An 18,804-nucleotide genomic window follows, 5' to 3' on the forward strand; every position below is an offset into this window, starting at 1 on the left:
GTGACAGATTGAGAGCAAGGGATAAGAAGGTGTGATGCATTGAGCTATGTAGCTGTTGTGATTGTATTTTCTGTGTAATTCACCTTTAAAGTTCTAGAAGTTGACTGTCACCAGGAGTAGTTACCATTCTGCATACACATGCAGTATGTTACTGAGGGAGAGAACTGTGCTCTTTCCAGGATCCCTTTTGTTTTCAATTAAGAGGAAACCAACAGAACAAAAATGTGTAAAATGATTTTCAAATTGGTATGTTTTTTCATATACAATTTGCATTGTCTAATCATGTAGGCCCAGGGCCTCAGAAGTGCTGAGATCCCCTGGGTGGCTCAGTATCATTCTGATTCAGGCTGTTCGAGTTCAGAACAAGCTGTTTGGTTGATGAGAACTGCCAGTCTCTGTAAATCTTTCAGTGACCTGCTGAACTCCTAAGATACCGCTGATGCAGGAATCAAAAACTGAGGATTCCTCTGGCATCGTATGTCCACATTAGCTCTCTTCCTTTAGGCTTCCCAGTTTTATTCTTCAGGGACACACAGCAGGGGTGAAGGAGGGAGTAGGCAGAGCTCACCATTCTGATTAAGAATGGGGCTTAGACAAAGCAGAAGCTGCTTTCTCTCTCTGGGCATGTGGCCAGCCCCTCACTGAGATTTCCCACTTGCTGCAGCTCTATCTCACTGCAGCGTCTGTCAAGGATGAATGATTTCTGAGCTTGAGTTCTGGCCAAACCACCCTCGGCAACTCACTACACTAATCCTAAGCTGTAATTGGGAGGCAGGTGGGGGCGGTAGGGGGAATATTTTATCCCCATCATAGACCTGAGTTTTTGTTAACCTAAGATTATAAGAATAATGAACAAAAGCAGCAGCCTGCCTTTTTTATTTATTTATTGTTGGGTTTGTAGCTAGAAATCCATTATTGTCTCCTCCATGTATTCCCAGTCCAGCAACTTATCTGAGGTATTTAGCTATGCAGCCCACATAGGAATGCCCAAGGGTATGGATATATAGATTCCCAGCACATCTATTTTGTTTTATATGCCTTGCAATTAGCTTTAGCTTTATCTGTTGTGCGCTTACCTAACTGCCTGCATGCTAGCAGGGAAAAAAAACAGCAACAATTGCAGGAGATCAGAAGACCTGTTTGGAAATAGGGGAGAGCAATTTGCATTCAGATTAATGAGACCTAAGTCCTGATCCTGTGGAGATTACCAGTGGGGGCAGAAGGCTGAGCTACCTCACCTCTATGATGACTAAACAATGGGAACTCAGTGAGCTCAAAGTTAAGCAGAGCTTGGTGTGAAATGACAGGAATGCAGGATGGAGTGGAGGGGTGTCCGGAGACCTGCCATTGCCTAAGGTGATGGGCTAAGAGGTTAAGAAGCAACTGTGTCCTAGTGAGAGGGATATGCCAGCTGATAGCCAATGCAGAGCTCTAGTGGGTAGGTTTCAGTCTATTTTGGCTGAATATTTTTCTGTCACGATGTGGTGTTATACCCAGAGGCCAGTCCAGAATGGGGCATGAGCAGTTTTCAGAAGGTTCAGTAGCAGCTAGAGAGTGTGGTACATCAATCGTGATGTATTGGATCAGCACCAGCTCTTTCTGAGAGGATATTGCACACTCCATCCCATCTCTGGATCACCCCACCAGCCCCATAAGCAACCAGCTGAAGTGCTAGCAAAACCTCCGACCTTCAAGCTCTCCCATGGTACGTCCTTCATCGTGACCCCTCCACACACAAGCTCTCATTCCCTTTGGTGACCTTATGATGGACTAAGGGCACAGCCAGCACAGTCATGGTCTCCAGCCCATACTATGCACTCTCCATATGAACCCTCTCTCTCCAGCCTGTCTCATACTTTTTGGGCCAGAGCTCCCCAATAACGCAGATGAATGCACTTGGTGTCACTCTGTAAAATCCAAGTCAGTCTTTCCCTTGGAGAGCGAATATCTGGTGGCAAGGCCTGCAGCACAGCTGCTCTCTAGGCAGCCTAACAAGCACAACTGGTCTGTAGTAGGCTGCCTAATTGGCTACACTGCCTGATTGGTAGGAAGGTTCTTAAGCCCAGGAGATCAATGGCTACTCAAAGCATTTGCCGATAGCTGTGATAGTTCCTGTCTCCTGGTTCTGTTGTGTTCCCTCCCTCTGGGTTATCTGGTATTGGCCACTGTTGGCAGACAGGATACTGGGCTAGATGGACCTTTGTTCTGACCCAGTATGGCCATTCTTACGTTCTTAGACCCAACCTTGCCCTTTCTTTGCCTTCTCCAGAGAACTTAGTTCTGTGCCTCAGCTTGGATTCTTGACCTCTAACTTTGGCCCTTATCTCTGACCCTGGGCTTCAATTCCCAACTATTGACTCCTGCTCAGACATCTAAGCATGACTGCCCAGGTCCCAGTCACTGACCGTAGGATTCTGATTTCATTTACACTGTTGTAAATCCAGTGTCACTCTAATTAACATTGCCAGATCTAAGCTAGTGAAATTTTACATAGTTCCACTGACTTCAGTGGCGTCAAGCTGTTTTATTCAAGCAGGGAATCTGGCCTTAAGAATGGAGCCCACTGTCTACAACAGACAAGAGTAGAATTTGGGAAGCTACTTATCAGGAAATTTACTGTGAACTCTGATTCCAAGTAATTTGTCCAATTCTGCTCTTCTGTCTGCTCTCAAGCAGATAGCGAAACCAGGGAATGATAGAATACTGAACAAGCGACACCACCCTGTAACAAAGCAACCCATAACTGTGGGAACTCCCTGGACCAGATTCTCTGTGCCTTACTCCTTGTGTAATCAATGGCATTTACCCTAAACCATAGAGAATGCTATCAGGTCAGAATAAGAGCACTTCACACTCCCTTTGCACAGAAGGAAGAAAGTTGAGAATCAGGTGCATAGATTATACAATGCCACTTTCTTGGTAGGTTTCAGTAACAGCAATCATTCAGTACTGATACACATCTTACAACTCCCCTCCACCTGGAACATACCATTCTTCAGCACCAACCTTATCTGTGAATGATAGCTTTATTCTCATTCACACTGGTTTTTAACCTGGGCTATTCCACTGACCGCAATGGAGTTGCTCCTAATTTACACCGATGCTAGTAAGAGGAGAATCAGCTTAAATGGGTTGGATTCACCAGTTCTCTAAGGTAACCATGGGCTGTGTAATCAGGACAAAGAGGCCTTAAGCTGGTGGAAAATGGTCCTTTTGCAGGGGAACTCTCCATCTGTGTGCATCTGACAGAAGTAGCTCTGCTGTCTCTTGAGTCAGCTGCCCCCACCCTTGGAGGGGGCGTGTTAGGGACAAGGCATGGGCAGCATTATGAGAGGGAGCATGGTGGAGTCGAGCTCTCCTATAAAGTCCTCCAGTGCACTTCTGGAGCAATCCACTGATAGGTCTGCTTCAATGTGGACATAGTGGGACATCCCTGTAGAAGAGAGCTGCAACCTGCTCTATGTGGCCCCTTTTTCTTCATGCTGTCTCAGTGGAGGATCAAAGCCCACCTTTGCTTTCCATTTTATTTTTTATTCTCACTTATAATTCTAAAACTCCAGATATAAACAGAAGTGGTGGCTTCTTCTGTCCTTATGAGATGTATCATTTACACTTGTATAGGGCAAAAAATCGAGCCCCAGAATTACCTCACAGGAAAGAAATCTGCAAGTGTGCCTAATGAAACACAGTGTAACGTCTTCAGCAGCCTTTTTTCTAGATTTGTTAGCGCTAAGTGCCAAGGATAAGACTACATTCATCCAGTACTAGAAAGGAATACACAAAAATAACACTGATCTCACATTCCACTACCAGATCCACTTCCACTTCAGTGAAGAATGAATCACTCAGGATTTATCAGATTTCTCATTTTTACACTCTATATAGTCCACCAGCTGGTCTGAATGGTGTAACAAATAGGAGTGTAAAACAAAATCAAAATGTCACTGAGAAAAGAAAACACACTTGAATGCTGAATGAATGTGTTTCAAGTAAAAGACTACCGAGTGGATTTTTTTTCTCCAAGGTAAGATGGACAGAGTTTAGATTAAGAACATAAGAATGGCCACACTGATTCAGACCAAGTATCCTGTCTTCTGGCCGTAGTAAATTCCAGGTGCCCCAGAGAGAATGAATGGAACAGGGAATCATCCTGTGTCACCCATTCCCAGCTTCTGACACTATTCCTGCTCATCCTGGCTAATAGCCACTGATGGACCTAACCTCCATGAACTTATCTAATTCTTTTTGGAATTCTGTTATTGTCTTGGCCTTCACAACATTCTCTGGAAAAGAGTTAACACATGTTGACTGTACATTGTATGAAAGAATACTTCCTTTTGTTTGTTTTAAACTGATTGTCTATTAATTTGATTTGATGGCCCCCTAGTTCCTATATTATGAGGAGTAAATAACACTTCCTTATTTACTTTCTTCACACTGGTAATGATTTTATAGGCCTCTACCATATTCCCCACCCCTTAATCATCTCTTAACAAGCTGAAAAGTCCCAATCTTCTTCATCTTTTCTCATATGGAAGCTGTTCCGTATCTCTAATAATTGTTGTTGCCTTTTCTAAACCTTTGCCAATTCCAAAATATTTTTGAGATGGGGCCAACCACATCTGCATGTAGCATTTTAGATGTGGGTGTACCACAGATTTAAATAGAGGCAATATGATATTTTCCATTTTATTGTCTAATTTTTTTCCTAATGATTCCCAACATACTGTTAGTTTTTTTGACTGCTGCTGCACATTGAGTTGATGTTTTCAGAGAACTATCCACAATGACTCCAAGATCTCCTTGAGTAGTAAGGCTGAGAAGTTCAATATTCCTAAGCGATATGGATGCCCAATTCTTATAAGGTCCTAGGTCATGACTAAGGCTCCTAGGCATTTCAATACTATTATTAAAAATGGAGCCACCAAATCCCTTACCTGGCCTTAAAAAAGCTCAGCCTAATTAAACTCTGTGAGCCAGATGTTGAATCAACTGGATGAGGAAGGATGGGGAGAAGGATGGGGTTCTAGCTTGCCCTTTAAAGAACCCAAATTCACATATCTGGTGTACCACAGACTGCCTGTGTAACCGTGCAAAAAGCATTTAATTTTTCTGCTCCCCTTCTCCAACTGCACAATACCATTGTTCTACCTCTGAGGGAAATTGTAAGGATAGATACATTAAAAATTGTGAGGTGTTCAGAGACTAAAGTAATGGGAACCTTAGTTGGAGTGCATCAAGAAAAGCATTACATTCACAGCAGGGATCTGCTTGTCTCTTTTTGTGTCACCAGTGAAGATTTTTACTCTGAAGAAACCTCATTTAAATATGATTGTAAGATGTTGAGGCTCAGAGAAAGAGGCATCACAGCAGAGCTAATTAAATGAAAATTAACAAAATGCAAGCTATTATATTCAGGAGACATTTTAAAGATTCCAACTTGCAGTCTGACAACCAAGTTAATTCTTGCTGGTAGTTCCTGTCTTCTTCAAAAGGTATTGTTGAGAGGACTATTTAATTCATAAACCCACAGATGACTTCAAAAGTCTAGTTGATATAAATATATACAGGCAGTCCCCGGGTTACGTACAAGATAGGGACTGTAGGTTTGTTCTTAAGTTGAATTTGTATGTAAGTCGGAACTGGTACATATTGTAGGGGAAACTCTAGCCAAACATTTCTCCAGAGCTCAGTTTTATTCTCCCACACCTCACTTCCCTTAGTCCTTTATTCTCAAGCTGAGGTGTCTGCTCCGCGTCTCCCTGGTCTGTTGAGGGTGGGGGAGGGGGGCGCTAGCTTCGCGTCTCCCTGGTCTGCTGGGAGGAAGCAGCTAGTGTGGGGTTGCCTCACCCCGTTTGTAAGTAGGGATGTAAGTCGGATCCATGTAACCTGGGGACTGCCTGTAAAGGAACTTGTTTTATTATTTCACTTAAAGAAAAAATGCAGATTTCTAATAGCCTGGAATGCTGGAGAAGTTTGTACTCTGATCTGAACTTCGCATTGCTAGTCCATATGTAAAGCCCTGTTGGATACAAAATTTGTATTCTCATCTGTATCCACAAAAATGAGCCACTGATATCTGAATTTGCGGATGTGGATACCCATGGATATAAAGCGGATATACACAAATTTGCACAGTTCTAGATAAAAAATTTGTATCGGCATCAGCATCCATATCTGCAAAAATGAGTTGGGGATATGCACATCTGCAGATGTGGATACCTGCAACTATAAAGTGGATATTTGTGGATTTGCAGGGCTCTATCTATACGGGTATGTCTACACTAGCCCCCTAGTTTGAACTAGGGAGGATAATGTAGGCATTTGAAGTTGCAAATGAAGCCCGGGCTTTAAATATCCCAGGCTTTATTTGCATCTTCCCATCCGGGCGCCATTTTTAAATCTCTCTAGTCCAAACTAACTGCCCGCAGCTACATACGGCAGTCAAACGTTAACTCGAACTAAGTCCTTAGTTCAAGTTAACTGTTACACCTCATTCCATGAGTAAGGACTTAGTTCGAGTCCATCTCTATTCTGCACTAGTTAGGCCTCAGCTGGAGTACTGTGTCCAGTTCTGGGCGCCACATTTCAAGAAAGATGTGGAGAAATTGGAAAGGGTATAGAGAAGAGCGACAAGAATGATTAAAGGTCTAGAGAACATGACCTATGAAGCCAGGCTTCATGAACTGGGCTTGTTTAGTTTGGAAAAAAGAAGATTAAGGGGGGACATGATAGCGGCTTTCAAATATCTAAAAGGGTGTCACAAGGAGGAAGGAGAAAATTTGTTCCTCTTGGTTTCTGAGGACAGGACAAGGAGTAATGGGCTTAAAGTGCAGCAGGGGAGGTTTAGATTGGACATTAGGAAAAAATTCCTAACTGTCAGGGTGGTCAAATATTGGAATAAATTGCCAAGGGAGGTGGTGGAATCTCCCTCTCTGGAGATATTTAAGAACAGGTTAGATAGACATCTGTCAGGGATGGTGTAGACGGAGCTTGATCCTGCCTTGAGGGCAGGGGGCTGGACTCGATGACCTCTCGAGGTCCCTTCCAGTCCTATGATTCTATGATTCTATGATTTCAGATGCACCCGGGATACAGGCACCTTAAACGGGGGGTCCATCTATGCCCTTCAGGGTCAGCTGCGTGTGGGGTAGTATCCACTCTGGGGCCACTATGTTGGATCGGGCCAGAGTCACCTCCGCCCCCGTGTCCCAGAAGCCCGTCACCTTCCTACCATCCACCTCCAGGGGTATGAGGCACTCGCTCCGCAGGGGCCGTCCTGTCCCCACCCGGTACACGGAGAAATCCGCCTCCTGAGAATCAGACCTCCCAGGGGAGGTGCACTGAGCATCCTTCCCCTCTCTCTGAGCTGAGGTTTGCCGGCCAGCCCCTGCCTCTGGGGCAGCCTGCCCTTCCTCCCGCCCCAGCCAGTTAACCCTGGAAAGTCCCCGGTCCTGGGACCTGGTGCACTGAGCCCTCTTGTGGCCTTTTTGCCCACAGCGCTGGCAAGTTAGGCTTTGGGCTGTCTCTGTCCAGGGCCTGGCTGGTTCTCTGGGGTATCGATGACTGGTCCTGGTCCCTGGGGCTCGCCTCGGAGGTGTCTCTCTCCGTTGCTCTGCCGAGAACCGGTCTCTGCGCGATTCTCTTTCTCTCCGGGACTCCGGTTCACACCCGGACCGGCTCTCCGTGAACTCATCCGCCAGTCTCCCGGCCTCCTGGGGGTTCTCTGGTCTCCGGTCCTTGAGCCACAGCCTCAGTTTGGGTGGGCACGCTTCATAGAGCTGCTCCATCATGACCAGCTTGAGCAGCTCCTCTGCAGTCTGGGCTCCGACTCCAGACACCCACTTGCGGCAGTATTGCGCCAGGCGGGAGGCCAGGTCCACATAGGTCTCCCGTGGCCCTTTCTGTACCCCCCGGAACTTCTTCCTGTACATCTCGGGGGTCAGCCCGAACTTGTGCAGCAGGGCCTCCTTGACTCGGTTGTAATCCCCTGGCTGTAGGTCCTCCAGCTGACTGAGCACTCCGGCCGCCTCCTGGTTCAGTGCGGGGATGAGCTCCTGCAGCCAGTCAGCTGGGGGAACCCGTTGCAGTCTACAGGCCCTCTCAAAGGCACTGAGGAACCCGTCTATGTCACCCATGTCCTTCAATTGGGCCACCACGGGCCTCTCCAAGCATCTGGCAGTCCTGGGACCCTGGGGCCCATCCGCACTTGGCGCAGCCGGTGCCCCGCCGGTTCTCCGCTCTGCCATGGCCAGCTCATGCTGCCGCTGCCTCTCTCGATCTTGGCGCTCCCTCTCTCGGTCCTCTACTTCCAATTCCTTGATCCGCAGCTGGATCTCCAGCCGCCGCAGCTCCGCTGGGCTAGCTCCTGCCCTAGATGGGCTATTACTTGCAGGCCTCCCGGGAGACGCTGTCTCATCTCTCCGGTGGGTTCCAGCACTCCTCCCCCTCTCTGAGCCTGACACACTCTCAGGGGGGGTCTGGCTGCTTCCCCTGGGGACAAGATCCTGGCCCTGTGGCTGGTCATTCTCTTCTAGCTGGGCAATCAGCTGGGCCTTGGTTGCTTTCCGCACAGGCAAGCCCCTCTCTCTGCACAGCCCCACCAGCTCTGCCTTCAAGAGTCGGGCGTAGGCCATCTGCCCGCTGGGCCCCTCGGTGCAGACTCACCAGTCTAGTGCTGCAGCACCCCACGATTCCCAGGAACCGCTTCGCTCTGTCTCCAGCACGCCTGGCTCCAGGGCTCTTGCTTCTACTGTGCCTTGTCACTCGCCGCTGGAAGCTCCATCCACGGGGTGCAGTGCATCCCACTTCTGACACCAGTGTGACGGCACGTTGGGGTCCCCCGTTTCCTGCACCCCGAAATGGCACAAACAGACCGCACCAACCGGTGGAATAGAGGAAGTTTATTGCCTCGCCAGGATACAGCACAGCACGGATGTAATCTGGTCACAGAGCTGGGCTAGGATGCCTCAGGCCCCCTTGAGATGGGGGAGACTGGGCCCCTAAACTCCAGCCCCTTCCCTAGGCTGTCTCCTCCATGCTCCCAGACAGCCACCAACCAACTAACTAAATTCCCTTCCAGCCCTGCCCCCCAGCCAGGGCAGCATTCCACCTTCCTTTGTTCCTCTCTATGGGGGGTGTCTGGCCACTGGTTCAACAAGTTTGGCACTACCTTTGCATAGTAAGGTTTTCCCTGCTGGGTCTTGCTCCAGACAGCAGGGGTCACCACAGCCCAGCAAGTACCCCCACTACGTCACACCTTGTAACAGGTTACTGTGAGAATCCCTGCCACTGGTGGGTTTTTCACATGGTTTAGATAAGAACCCCACAGGGATGATCTAGATTTACTTTGTCCCAGGCTTACCTTTATGGGCTGGACCAGATGATGTCTCGATGTCCTTTCTACCCCTGTGTTTCTATAGTTTCTGTGACAGAAACTTCTAACCTCTTCCATTCCAATGTTAATTTTGTAGCACTGCCTAAATTAATGGAGGATTGTACATTTAGCTGTCATTAAGCTGTTCTTCGGATATGGGTAATAAGACTGTACAGGCAGTCCCCGAGTTACGCGGATCCGACTTATGTCGGATCCGCAGTTACGAACGGGGTTTGCTGCCCGTCTCCCTGGTCTGCTGGAGACCAGCAGACCAGGGAGACGGGGAGAAAAGCCTCTGAGGAGGCCGGCAGCGGGACAACCACGGCGCGTCTGGGCTGTCCGCTGCCCGCGTGCTCCGTGGCTTTGCTCCACATCTCCCCAGACCAGGGAGACGGGGAGCAAAGCCGGGGAGCACGCAGGCAGCGGTCAGCCCAGACGCGCCGCGGCTGTCCCGCTGCCGGCGTCCTCAGAGGCTTTCCTCCCCGTCTCCCTGGTCTGCTGGTCTCCAGCAGACCAGGGAGACGGGGAGCAAAGCCGCGGAGCACGCGGGCAGCGGACAACCCAGATGCGCCGCGTCTGTCCCGCTGCCGGCGTGCTCCGTGGCTTTGCTCCCCGTCTCCCTGGTCTGCTGGAGACCAACAGACCAGGGACATGGGGAGCAAAGCAGAGCAAAGCCCTGGAGCACGTGGGCAGTGGACAGCCCAGACACGCCGCGGAGACCAGGGAGACCAGGGAGTCCAGCAGACCAGGGAGACGGGGAGCAAAGCCACGGAGCACGCGGGCAGCAGGACAGCCGCAGCGCATCTGGGCTGTCCCGCTGCCCCCGTGCTCCACGGCTTTGCTCCGGATGCCTGTTGTACAGCAGCTGGGGCGCTGCCGGTTGGTCCCGTAATGCCGCTCTGGGCGCTACTGGACCAACCCGGCAGCACCCCAGCTGCTCTGCCCCAGGCGTCCTGATTCAGCCACTGCTGGTCAGTTTCAGCAGCGGCTGAATCAGGCCGCCTGGGGCAGAGCAGCTTGGGTGCTGCTGGGTTGGTCCAGTAGCGCCGAGGAGCGGTGCTACTGGAGCAACCCAGCAGCACCCAAGCTGCTCTGCCCCAGGTGTCCCCAAGTCAGCCGCTGCTGAAACTGACCAGCACTGACTACAGGAAGCCCGAGGCAGAGTTGCTCTGCCTCGGGCTTCCTGGAATCAGCCGCTGATCAGTTTCAGCAGCAGCTGACTTGGGGATGCCTGGGGTTCTTAAGTTGAATCTGTATGTAAGAACTGGCATCCAGATTCAGCCTGTTGAAACTGATCAGCGGCTGATTCCAGGAAGCCCAGGGCAGAGCAACTTCCTGTAGTCAGCCGCTGGTCAGTTTCAGCAGCGGCTGAATCTGGATGCCAGTTCCGACTTACATACAGATTCAACTTAAGAACAAACCTACAGTCCCTATCTTGTACGTAACCCGGGGACTGCCTGTAGAGAGGAATGATTGGAAATCTGGTGAAAAAACAGGTTCCCAGCATCACTTTGCTAACTTTTGGGATAAACATTTGCATTCTTATCTAAACCAATGCTCCAGACTTCTGAGGTTGACCCAGACTAGAGAGACTCTGTAGTTAAGCAACCTGATTACTGGCATGTGAGATAGAAATTTCTGAGTAGAAGTGGGTGAATTTTTTTGACTAATAGTTTATTTGCTGAAAAATACAGTTTAAGTTGCCCTGAAACTATTTGCAAAATAAGGTTGAGTTTGGCACACCTCCCCCCCCTCTCCCCCCAGAAAAAATCATTATCATTCTGAGTTGATTTGAGATGAAACCTTTGGGTGTTTATATTGGGCACTAAATTGAAAAATCAGGTATTTTCTTAGCTGTACTTTTCAATTGTATTCCTGCTCTGACACCAATTCTTTTTACGATTTTCAACAACTCTCATCTCTCTGTTTCAGTATCTTCATCTATAAAATGGGGATAATAACCATTACACAAGCTCAGTTCTTACATATAAATAAGCTATTGACGTTAGCCCTTTTTTTCTCTTTATGGAATGATCCTGACTGTCATGGTTATTCATAAAGCACTCACTGCATGAGTTATGGAAATAAACTTCAGCCAGCAAATCATTCATCTTTCTGCTTTAAGTAATCTCTCAGCCCCAATAACTGGGCATCTGAACACCTCACAATCTTTAATGTATTTCTCCTCATTGTGTCTTTAGGAGCTAGGACAGTGCGATTATCCCTAATATACAGATGAGGAACAGTGGCTCAGGAAGACCAAGTGATTTGCCCAAGGTTAAGGAAAGATTAAAGTGATGGAACCCACACCCTTTGTCTTACAGTGTTAACTGGAAGCTCACTGAATCACTGTTCTCTTTGAATGTCTACTATTAATTAATTAGTCAGTGTGTAACTGGTCGCCAAAGTCACATGGTGTTGTTTCAACTTTCTGCCAAACATTCTAAGCAGAAAAATTATGAATGACCAATCCTGAGTAGCAAAGAACTAATAATAAATAACATGTTTTATGGCAGGCATTTCAGATAAATAATAATAAATGCTAAAATAGATGCTAAAATAATAGATGCATTTTCACTAATGAATGATCATCTGAAAACAAATTTGATTAAAGGCGGAGTGAATATTCTGTGGTTATTCATAACAATTATTGGTTAATTTCTCTGTGTACCATTCCACAAGCTCTAGAAGATATCTGCATTAGGAGGGTGTGGCGATGATTAATTAGTTAGATGTTAAAGTTTCATGGTCTGCTTCCTTGCTACAAAGCTCCAGTTGTAAATCAGAGTAATGCCATTCATTTTACATCACTGTGTGATAGGAGCACTGCTTCGCAGAATCAGGTGCAGTGATGTCACTAGATTTAGACTGCCAGGCAGCTGACATTATGAAGTCATGAATCAGGCCCATTGAGTTCAACATATTTATACAAACACTCAACAGGAGTAGCTTAGTGGTGAATCAGGACTGTAAGGCACCAGGTGAAAGCTGAGCAGTAGTATGGCAATAGACAACCCATACTGACACTTTTGAGAAAAGAATTTCTGTTTATCCACAGAGCAGGTACAATAGGGGAATGGCAGAGAGCAAGTTTCCATTGTAAAACCTGCCAATGTCTCACTCAGATCTGTCCTGGTACAGCCTAGTCTCATTCAGTCCATGGCTTCCTTCCCCAGACTGCCAAGAAAGGGGCCAATTAGCTTTAATGTGGTGGTAAATTTTATTTTATTGGACTCCTATCTACTGGGATGTGAATGGAGACTCACCAGCTCATTTCACACAGACCACAAACTTTTATTCGCTTCTACTCCGGGCCTCATTCATGCTAGCTACCTAGAAGAGAACAACTCCAAACTTCATAAGCATTCCCTTATGCAAGTAATGCCCTGAATCAGCAAAGTAATCTTCACTCTCTTCCTTTGACATTTATGGCATAGCCCAGACTCCCTGAACATAGATGGTATCACGTTCCACATTGTGGAGCTGTTCTTCACTTGCTGATATTTAAAGGCATTTCCACTACAGACTTGTTAACACTGGTTTCCCCATGAAGCCAGCTGGGGGACCTACCATTTTTTTTTTTCAGTCTTAGCATGGACAGCAGGAGGAAAAGTACTTTCAGAAGCTCACCCAATCTCTAATGTGCTTCAGTTTCAGGCAGTTACTTGAAAATGATATCTTTATATTAGAAATTACTGGGAGTGAGTTGTGCAGATAATGTTAACCAGCCTCATAAGAATAGCCATACTGGGTCAGATCAAAGGTCCATCTAGCCCAACATCCTGTCTTCCAATAGTGTCTAATGCCAGATGCCCCAGAGGGAACGAACAGACCAACCATCAAATGATTCATTCTTTTGTCACCCATTCCCAGCTTCTGACAAACAGAGTCCAGGGATACCAGTCCTGGCCATCTTGGCTAATAGCCACTGATGGACCTAACCGCCATGAATTAACCTAATTCTTTTTTTGAACCCTGTTAAAGTCCTGGTCTTCACAACATCCTCTGGCAAGGAGTTCCACAGGCTGATTGAGTGTGGCCTCCACATGAGGAAACTCACTCAAGAAAGTGCCCATAGGGTGTATTAAAAGGGTAGGAAGCGCTTGAAATGGAGAGTTGGGAAGAGCTCGCACAGGGACGGAAGCAGAGAAGAATACAGATGGGGACAGCATGTCTTTACAATGTCTGGGAGATTCTGAGAGGGCATATCTTTGCTGAATATCCATAACTCCCATAGAAGTCAACAGCAGAATGGTAGGCACATCTTTAAGAGAGGCTGAAAAATGGGGGCCAACATAGAAATGGAGGGGTACCTGAAAGAAAGGTTTTTTATTACTGTTCTGAGGGATCTGCAGCTGGGAACAGCTCTTAATCAGCAGTTGTTCTGGCTGTGCTGGTTCTGACCCATAAGTACAGACAGTAGCGAGCCAGGCTGTGCACCCACTCAAGTAACAGAGGTTGCACCCATTTACTCTATGAGGTTTACTCCTGCATGTCCTTTTCTAGATTGGAGATTTATTATACTGATGCAGGTACAGTACAGGCAGTCCCCAGGTTACGTACAAGATAGGGACTGTAGGTTTGTTCTTAAGTTGAATTTGTATGTAAGTCGGAACTGGTACATATTGTAGGGGAAACTCTAGCCAAACATTTCTCCAGAGCTCAGTTTTATTCTCCCACACCTCACTTCCCTCAGTCCTTTATTCTCAAGCTGAGGTGTCTGCTGAGAAAAGCCGCTCCGCGTCTCCCTGGTCTGCGGGGGGGGGGGGGGCGCTAGCTTCACGTCTCCCTGGTCTGCTGGGGGGGAAGCAGCTAGTGCGGGGTTGCCTCACCCCGTTTGTAAGTAGGGATCCGATGTAAGTCGGATCCATGTAACCCGGGGACTGCCTGTATATCAATTGTTGGGTCAGAACTATTCCAGAATGTGGACAGCATCTGGAGGCTCTTTATAATGCACTGGCTGATAGAGGTTAGAATTAAAGACACTGCAGTGTTGTTGGTTTTTTGTTTTGTTTGTTTTGTTTTTAATTCTGCATCCGATGGACAAGATCCAAGCTGCTTATCCCAGTTTCGGGTTTTTCTGCAATTTTCTGCAATTCTAAAGGTTTGCTCTCTCTGTTCTCTGAGAAATTAGCAGGGAGTTTTTGCTGAGAAGCCAGACCATTTTCAGCACTTAAATCCCAGGCTTACTGAACTGTGACAATTTGAATGAGTGAGATGTCCCAAAACTGATGAGTGAGATTTTAACTGTCTCTGTGAAATAAGTCACCAAATCTTCCTTAAAGCTGCCTGCAGGACAGTGTTGTTTGTTTTTGCAGCTGCACTGGCAGTGATTTCATAGTAAGGAATCCTAGTCACTCCCAATAGCAGTGGCCTTCTGCTCAGACTGGCCAAGTATTATAATTAGGATGGGCTGGAGAACAATTCCATTTTATGAAATGTTTTGGTATTGTCAGAAAAGTTCCATAGAATTTGTTTGGCCAGGTTTATAATGGCTCTTCCATGGCACATGCTATCCATGGCACATATAGATTTGCACTGTGGATGGGATCAGATCACAAAACCTGGGTCCAAATTTCAAACATCCCTTAAGTCTGGAGTGTGCAAGTGTGATGATTTAGTTTGGTTTATTATTATTATTGATTGTTTGTATTATACTAGTTCCTAGAAACCCCAGCTCTGATCAGGGCCCTTTTGCATGAGAAGCTGTATTCAGTCTGAGACAGTCTCTGCCCCAAAGAGCTTATAATCCAAATGGATAGGACACAAGATGAGAGGAAGAAAGTTTATCCCCATTTTAACAGGTGCAAAACTGAGTCCAGAGATTAAGTGCTTTGTTTAAGGTCATCCAGAAAGCAATTGTCAGAGCCAAGAATCAAAACCAGATCTCCTGAGTACCAGCCCAGTGCCTTTTCTGAAGAGAAAGGCCAGAGGCAAAATTCAGCTCTGAATCAGGGTTTGGATTCTCCCCCCTTTCTCCCTGTGTGTTAGGATTTGGACCAGGCTCTGCTTTGCCCACATGGGCCAATGCATCTCCATATTTTCTGTGATGAGCATGGGCAGAATTGAATGCTGACAGCTAAACCCAACTTCTCACGTGCTCACAAGCAAGACACTGATCTAAAGCTGGGGAAAGGATCAGATGACAGAGGAAGTGCAGAGTGGAATGACAGTCTGCAGGACTGGAAGCTATTTCCCCCTCCATTCAAGAGGCATCTATTTTTGACTAACTTTTTCACAGTTGTGTAAAAATTGTAAGTATTTTCTCCCATAAAATCTCACCCAAAAATATCATCTGTTTAAATCTGGCCCATTTCCTTTCTCCCTTCCCACACCCTCTCATTCAGGAAATTAGGGAAACAATTAAGCACTAAAAATATCACAGGGGACCAGCCACTAAGTGTGTATCTCTTTGAAGAACTTTACACTTTACATAACACAAGTGTTTTGTGGAGAGACACTGGTGTGGGATTCAAGAAACTGGGGTTCTATTTCCAGGCCCGAATGAAGGAATTTCTTTGGGGGGGGGGATGCTTTTTTTTTTTTTGGTAAAGGTGGACTGCAAGGATGTGAATACATTCCACCCCTCCCCTCCAAGTAAGTGGGGAAATCAGCCACAGCCTTCCCCTGGCTGGCCAGAGCTGGGGGGAGGGAGGCTCAGGCAGCACACTGCTTCTGCCTTCCCCTGGCCGGCCAGAGTACACTTACTTGGGGGACCATTGGGGGTGCATTTGCACCCCCTGTTTATGAGCCTGATTTCTGCCTCAAATACTTCAGTTAGTCTATAAGGTGCCACAGAACTCCTGACCTACAACGTTATCTTTTATAAGTCTTTTGTCTAGTTTAATCAGATGATAAGATCTTCAAGGCAGAGTTTACCTCACACTATTGGTTTGTAATGCATACAACACAATGGGACCCTTTTCCCTACATTCCCCTCTCCTCCTCCAGCTGCATTTGATAAGCATGACCTATAGCTCTGTGGTCAGAACTTAGCCCTTCCTTCTGGTCCCTGGAGCACCTGCCTCAATCTGAGTTGTTACAAACTCCACATTTGCTAGGAGCACAGTAAGTTTAAAAATTCTGTCTCAGTGGTAATTTTTGAAAGTTTTTTTTCCTTGGGGAGTATGAAATGCTGGTTTTCACATAGAAAATGTAAAATTTTACTAATTTGCATGTATTGGAAACAGATTTTGGCAATGTCAAGGATTATTTGCTCATAAAATAGGCCTATTTTTAGCAAATACTGCAAAAATTCACAGGTTTTCCAAGGAATTGGTGGTTTGGGGAAAACTGAAATGAACTGCAGACAGCTCATATGTCTAGGCTTTAAAATCTAACAGCTAATATTTTTCAATTGCATTGTTCAGAACACATTCCTTGACTACCTTTCAAGAAGTTCTTGGTAGCATTCAGCAGGTGATCTGCACAAGTAAAGCTTGCATAGCTGTCATAGGAAGGAACTCTGGTAATGGTTAGGGCTGCATAACCTATATGAGCCAGGGTATGCCTGTACTGCACTTAGCCACCAGTTGACTCAAGTTTACTGAGGCTAATGGGCAGTTTAATTGAGGTGTCAGAGGTTCTGTCTCAGGCTGCTGCTGGAGCTCTGGGCTTCTGCCTGAAAGGCCACACTGCAATTAAACAGCCTATTAGCCTCAGCCCTGGTTGGCTGGCCCAGGTCATCTGAGGGCATCTGACTGTAGTGTAGATGTAACCTGGTGTCTGTGCTGGAGCTGGGTAGGAAATGGTTTTCCCATGAGGGCAAAAAAGCTTTGTGATTAAAAATATTCAAGCCCCAAATTGGGACAAAACCACAAATTCCAGAATGATTTCATGTAGCAACAATCAGCAAAAAAATGGTAGGGGTCAATCAAAGCTCTTTGTTCTGATCTTGACCTTTAAATATTTTTTTTAAATAAGTCATTTATATTTTGAAATGAAATGAAGGGCTAACTGAAGTGTAAAAAAGGAGTGTTTTGTTTAGAAAGCATCCTAATGGATCATTTAAAAAACTTTCCCCCAAATTATTTCATGGGGAGAAAACCATCAAATCCACCCTTTCCTGTGAAAGGAGCATTGGAGTTGGACCAGTAGTAGTAGCAGCATTAAGACCAAAAGAAAGGCCATTCTGGGTCAGATCATAGGTCTATCTAGCCTAATAGCCTGTCATCTGATAATGATCAAGCATCATGAACCAGACCCCACAGAGATCTTGAGATCCACTTAAAATTCAAAAGTTTTTAAATCAGTAATACATGTGGGGTCTGTTTGTCCTAAGATGTGTTTCCATCAGCCTCTCATGTAAGCAACAGGTTTGTATTCTGCATCTTGTAGGGGAAATCTTTCCCTTCCATTGACATACCTAGTTTGTATGTGAATACTGCAGGCTGAATTTTAGATGTTCAAAAATACAGGCTATGCCTTTGGCTACTGGGAAGAGACACCCACTCTCTATCAACAGCCCTTGGTACATGTGAGGAAGTTATAATTATATGTTCTCTAAATCTCCCTCCTTTTTTGTACCTCTCCTTTCTCTCACTCCCATTCCCACTGAGGCACCTCTTCTTCTGCTCTCACTAGCCCCCGATACTTTCCTGTCCTCATCTTCTCTTCCTGCTATGTCAGTCTCCTACTCCCAGGGTGCTACTTACCTTTTTCTCCTTGCTTTTCCCCCTATCATTCTCCTGCATCCATATTCCTGTTTCTCACTACTCATCTCCAGACTCAGGCATATCCTTTCAAATCCATGCTCTCCATATATTTTCACCCTCTCTGTCTCCTGCCTGCTTATTGACACCTCTCTTGTGCCCTCATTACAGATCGGAAAGAAGCAGGTTAACACTGTGTTCTTGAGTATAGGAAGGAGCAAAATTAGTTGCATGCACCAATTATAAGGGTGGGTGATTTTCAGGGCTGAGTCACCTGTGATAAATTAAGTACTTGCCCCCTATATCCCCAGACTATAATTGGGACCTACTCCAGGTCTGAAGGGAAAGTTTGAGAGAAATGTTTTTGTCTGCTTCAAATCTTGACTGCAGAAGACTGTTTTGGTGTGTCTACTTCACCACATAGGAGAACAAAGGTTTAGCAGGACTCTATGGGTATGTCTAGACTACATGCCGCTGGCGACAGAGGCATGTAGATTAGACTACCCAGCATAGGAAAATGAAGCGGCGATTTAACTAATTGCCGCTTCATTTAAATTTAAATGGCTGCTGCACTGAGCCGATCAGCTGTTTGTCGGCTTAGCGTGGTAGTCTGGACGCTCCGCAGTCGACATCAAAGGCATTTGTCGACCTCCCAGGTATACCCTCCTCTGCCCCTCCCCCTCAGAGCAGAATAGGGTTGCTACTTCTGAGATACAAAAGCCAGGGACACTGAGGATGATCCTCAGCCTATACAACTGGATAGCTGGCTGGGTGTAA

General features: G+C 46.4%; 1 long non-coding RNA gene across 3 annotated transcripts in view; it reads left to right on the forward strand.

Annotated features, from left to right (window-relative positions):
* The first annotated feature begins 1,304 nt into the window (after positions 1-1,304).
* Positions 1,305-18,804, forward strand: part of LOC112544577 (uncharacterized) — a 32,805-nt gene continuing 15,305 nt past the window's right edge. Inside the window, exons 1-2 of one of the 3 annotated variants that reach the window (XR_003087922.2) lie at positions 14,335-14,480; positions 15,368-15,630. This is a non-coding gene — a long non-coding RNA (uncharacterized LOC112544577). Of the gene's footprint in view, positions 1,439-14,334; positions 14,481-15,367; positions 15,631-18,804 lie in introns of those variants that run through there. The other 2 variants (XR_012902386.1, XR_012902385.1) reach the window with 2 other exon arrangements.

The sequence above is a fragment of the Pelodiscus sinensis genome, chromosome 3 (genome assembly GCF_049634645.1).
Source record: "Pelodiscus sinensis isolate JC-2024 chromosome 3, ASM4963464v1, whole genome shotgun sequence".
Lineage (NCBI taxonomy): Eukaryota > Metazoa > Chordata > Testudines > Trionychidae > Pelodiscus > Pelodiscus sinensis.